Genomic DNA, 5,761 nt, shown 5'->3' with positions numbered 1-5,761 from the left:
CCTAGCCTAACCCTAGGAGCCTTAACCTAAACCAAAGCCCAGCTTGGCCTTGCCAGGGCCTAGCATACCCTCAACCTAGCCCGACCCTGGCAGGGTTTTTCCAAGCCCGGCCCGACCTTGATTGACCCTGAATATATTGGCCCATTGAGTTGTGGTACTTAACAAAGCCCAATCACAACCCACTTAACAAAGCCCGAGCTATAAAAAAAAATGAGTTTTTTCGCACAAAGGTTTTGTAAGGTTTGAACCCGTGACCACTTAGTCACAATTGAGTAACTTTGACCATCACACCCAAACAGACTCTCTATATATTGTATGAATATATTATATAATACAGGGTCGAGGCCGCAACCCAGGCCCTGTCAGGGCCATGCAAATAACAAACCCAGCCCGGACCTTGCTTATCCCCAGGCCCAGCCCAACCCAGCCCTCTCCGGGCTCAAGGCGGGTTTGGGCGGGCTAGGGCTGGCCAGGTTTTTTTGTATAAATATATATTATATAATACAGGGTCAAGGCCTCTACCCAGGCCCTGCCAGGGCCATGCAAATAACAAACCCAACTCGACCCTTGCTAATCCCTTTTTTATTGTATTTTACTATAGGCTAAGTGTTGGTGATATTGTCTGAGTCAATACTTGTATTCTATTGGGTGTGAATCTTTATATGTTATAAGCTTGTAACTAGGACATTTCATATAAGCCCATTATTTTTGTATTCTTGAGTTATCAAATGAGTGCTTGATAGTTGAAGGTTGGTGCTTCCGTGTCGTGGATACTACACAAAGCAAAGGATTGGTATTCCTATGTCGTGGGTATGACATGAACTTGTATTGTGCATTATACAGATGCTAGATTAACACAATATAGGCATACCGTTGAACCACATATATCTCTATTTTGTGGTGTATGCTTCTGTTTACATTGTTGTATTATCCAATTGTAAGATGGTTTAAGGAAGATGAGATATGTGATGTGTGGCTGGTGATAGCTATATCTGTATGTGTGTATGTGTTTGCTGCAAGGCGGTGTGTGGATTATAACTGTTGCATAGGTTATATGGTCATGAACTACTAGTGAGAATCATCATTTGAAGAATGTGAGGTTTGAGGGATTGATTTTGGACACCACTCATTCACCCCCTCTCAATGACCATCTTAGTCTAACATAGTTCGCATGTCAATCTTTCAGTTCTTATAGTCATAGTGTCTCACTATCAACAATAAAAGCCTGATGGATTTAATCATCACCATTGGTGAAAATGTTTCATCATACTTCACCTTTTCTTCTTGGGTGTAACCTTTTATAACCATTTTTGCATTGAATCTCTGTACTTTTTCGTCCACATATCTCTTCCACTTATATATCCATGTGCATTCAGTGAGATTTACACTTTGGGTGGATCAACAAGAGTCTCAACGTAGTTGGAATACGTTGAGTCCATTTCAGAGTCCATGAATTTCAACCATTCATTTGTGTCTACATCCTTTATAGCCTTTGAATAAGAATGTGGATCCAACTTCGAAGAATCAAACACTATTTAGAACTCTTCTACCTTTTCTTTTTTCTCTGTAAGAATGGCGTACTGTATAGTAGATCTGATAATTTTCCCACTATGTTGCGGCTCCTGAGGGTGTTCCGCTATCATGAGAGTTTCAATCAATAGGGTCTACTGGTATAGTCAGAGCTTGATCATTTGAAACCTCATATGTGACCATTGAATTAGATCATCTAGTGATATAATCATCATCTAGGAATGTTGCATGTTTGCGAACAATTACTTTCTAGTCTGCATGGTCATAAGAATAAAACCCTATTCCTTTGGGGTAGCTCAATAAATAACATCTATTTGTATGAGATTTCAATTTTTGTTTGTTGCTTCTGAACATGTGTGGTGCATCTCACATCTTGATGTATCCTAGGCTTGGCTTTTTTTTCATACCACAATTCATAAGGTGTCTTTAGCAGGGACTTAGTTGGGACACTTTAAAAGATACATTGCAATTTCTAAGGCAAATCCCTAAAATGACAAAGCTAGCTCAGAATAGCTAGGCATTGAACGAGCCATATCTAATAGAGTTCTATTACGTCTCTCTAAGACATCGTTTTGTTGTGGTGTCCCTAGGACAGTCAACTAGGATACAATCCCTTCCTTTTTGTGGTAGTCTTTAAACTCATTTGACAAATACTCTCTTTCTCGATCTGATGTAAAGGACTTGATATGCTTATCTGACTGGTTCTCAACCTCGGCACATAATTCTTTTAATTTTTCAAGGGTTTTCGATTTTGGATGCATCAAGTATGTATCAATAATGAGACTGATTATCAATAAAAGTCATAACATACTCTTACCCGACTTGAATATTTATTGGACCACAAATATTAGAGTATATTAACCTTAACAAACCATCAATTCTTGTACCCGTGTTTGAAAAAGGGTTTTTTGATCATTTTTCTTTGCAAACAGGATTTATAGATTAAGAAAGACTCTACCTTCAAACTATCTTAAGGTCCATCCTCGACTAACATATTTATCATTTCTACTCTAATATAACATAATCTAAAACGCCATAAGTAGAGTTTACATGAGTAGGCTTTCTTTTTAAATCCACATTTCAAACCTCCTTTATTTTCAAAACAAAATTTTAGAAATAATATCCATTTTTGAAAACTCTGGATGCAACAAATCTACCATTATTGTGAATAACTAGCTCAGAATCAAATTAAAAAACATAACCATCAACACTAAATTTTGAAACTTAAATAATATTTCTTTAAAACTTTAGTAGATAATAATAACTATTCAAAACTAAAACTGAATTTTCAAAATTAAAACAAAAATTACAATTGCCACAGACGTGACCTCTACTGCTGTTTCATTTGAGACACACATCATCCATATAAAGTCTTTTTGTTACCTTGAATCCTTACACCATGTTGCAAACATGGGTAGTGGACTAAGTGTCCACAAACTATAAGTCAGTTGATCTAATCAATAAATTGGATTCAAATAATAAACGAATTTTAATTATACATTCTTCTGACTTCTTTAAAGATGTCAGGTAAACGTGATAATTTTGATTCCACTATTTTGATTTCTCGTATTGGAAACACTCTACTTTTGCGTTCTTTTTATCAACTCCTCCCTCCTTAAATCTTGCTCTCTTTTTTTTGTCAACCTCTTCCTTCTTCTTCTTACCTTTCGACTTAGAATCAATAGGCTTGATGTCTATGGCCATCATCAGTGTCTTTTCCTTTACGTAAATATTCCTCCTCTTGCATCATGTTCATGAGTTTAGAGTTACTCATAACAATCTTGTTCATATTAAAATTTAGAATGAATGAATTAAATGCAGGAGGCAAGGAAGCAAGGATGACGTCAACCTTATATTGAGTATAATAAATTGTTCCAAGGGATTCTATTTCTTAAAAAAGATTATTCATCTTCATCACATGATCAAAGATCCAAGTCCCTTGAGACATCTTTGTAGTGTGAAGAATTATAGCAATTTCTTTCCAAAAGTTTCATGCAACTCCTTCATCATGTCCTTTGACGTAGGTAGCTCATCACATGATTTGACAATCGTCTTATCTAGGGAGCTCAGGATATAGACCTTGGCTAGAGAGTCTTTCAAATGGAATCTCTTGAAGGCCTATTTCTCTTGAAGTTCTTTGTAATGTGGTAGAGAAGGAGGTTCTCAATCTAGAACAGAGTTGATTTTTTCTACAATAAGTACCAAGAATAAGTTTCTTTTGCAGTCCGACTAATGTAGACTAGTTAGTAGGTTTTCACTAAGTAGGGTGTTAATATCAATCGAGTTCGTCATTATGGTCAATCTAAAAACATGTACAATTGTAAATTAGAATGCATGATTAAAACCACTGAATACAAACGGGCGAATCTAATTCAATGACTGCTCACATTATAAGCTTTCCTCATAGCTCATATCAAATGAATTAGAATGCCTTAGACCTCATATGCTCTTCCTATTGGGAGTCAATGCACAAATTTTGATTGAGTAGACTACTCTGTCTGTCATGTCTTAAGTACGAGATCAGACTTCCAATTTATTAGGCCACTTAAGTGTCGTGAATGTCGTGCCCATTCCTATCGGTTAGCATACAATAAGTAAGTGCATACCAATCATTTCAGAGAAACATATACCGAGGGATGATGCCCACTATCACCGTGTACTCTCACAAGTTGTGTTTACTACTTATCTTAGAGGAGATGGTCAAATTTAGACATTATTCTATCGGCATTTAAAAAAATAGGTTTACATCTTTATGTCCACCAACAATAGGAGGCTATGGAAATTCTACCTCTTAAGAGTTTCCATTTAACACTTATTTTGTTAAAAAGGGTTTCAACATCTCATGTATAAGTTGTCAAGCCTTAGACTCCATCTATCTCAAATTCTGGAACAATGATACTAAAAATAATAAGCAGGCTCACTGATTGGTTGGGATAAGATTTGTAGCCCGACCCCGCAAGGAGGCTCAGGGTTACGCAAGTCCCTTACTTATAATAAAGCCCTCATTCTAAAAATAGGATGGAGATTACTCACTGAGGAAACATCGTTGTGGGCAAAGGTTTTGAAATCCAGGTATTACCCCAAAAGGTCTGCTTTTGACCCTGTTACTTTGAAAAAAAAGTGGTTCTTGGGTCTGGAATAGCATAGCATCTCTCCTGCCCACCCTGAAGCGTTTGGTGTGGAGAAAGATTGGGAATGGGATTACTACTTCTTGTTGGTATGATCCCTGGGTTCCAACCCTCCCCCACCACTGCATTCCCAATGATTTCCTATGTACTTCAATTGAGAAGGTAAGTGACTTTATTACTAATCTTACATGGGATTACCAGCTGTTATTAAATTTTTTTTTCCTCCATCTTTTATTTTTGAAATTTCCAAAGTGTGTATTTCAGACTCTGAGGATCAATGGAGATGCTCGTTAACAAAATCAGGGAATTTCTCCACTCAACAGGTTGTCAATTATCTACATACCCCTTTACAAAAAGACCGATTCTTTCCAAATGGTGGTGTTTTTTCTGAAAACTTAAAATTCATCTGAAATTTAAGATGTTTTTTTGGCGTGTCTTAAATGCAGGTTTACTTGTCAAGGATACTATCTCACATTGGATGCCGATCGAGCCTATATGTATTCTCTGTTGTGCTTGTGATGAAACCCATTGGCATCTTTTTCTATCTTGTGCATGGACTAAGCGTGTCTGGGGATCGGGGCCCCTCGGCCTGAGAACAGAGCACCTTAGCAGCCCCTCTATTGCACAGGTCTGTGCTTCCCTTCTCGATTCTAAAGCCTTGGATTACCCATCAGTTACTTGTTTTTTTTGTCTTTTTATTTTAACTTATTATTTTGTATGGGATGTAAGGAACAAGGTATCTCGTGGTCTAGTCAAGGCTAACCCACATTTGGTGTTATCAAATATTTCTAGATGGATGACTGACTTAAATTTGTGTCCTCCAACGTTAATCGCACCTAACTTAGTTCACAATATGAACACACAATGCACTCCAGTTTTAAACCATGTCTCTAACAATGAAGTGCAATTCCCTGTTCTCTGCTGCGCAGGCCTTTTTGAACCTCAATGGGACTAACTGGATGGGGTTATAGCTTTTTGTTAGATGGCCAAAATGTTTTAACATCTGCAGGAATTTCGTGTTCAACCGATTTGAAGGAGGCTGAGCTGACAAGAATCTTGCAAGGGTGGAAACACGCTCTCAAGGAGGGAATCCATCCTAAAGA

Source organism: Telopea speciosissima, chromosome 8 (assembly GCF_018873765.1).
Source record: "Telopea speciosissima isolate NSW1024214 ecotype Mountain lineage chromosome 8, Tspe_v1, whole genome shotgun sequence".
NCBI lineage: Eukaryota > Viridiplantae > Streptophyta > Magnoliopsida > Proteales > Proteaceae > Telopea > Telopea speciosissima.
The sequence above is the reverse complement of the archived record's forward strand: the minus strand, read 5'-3'. Positions refer to the sequence as shown.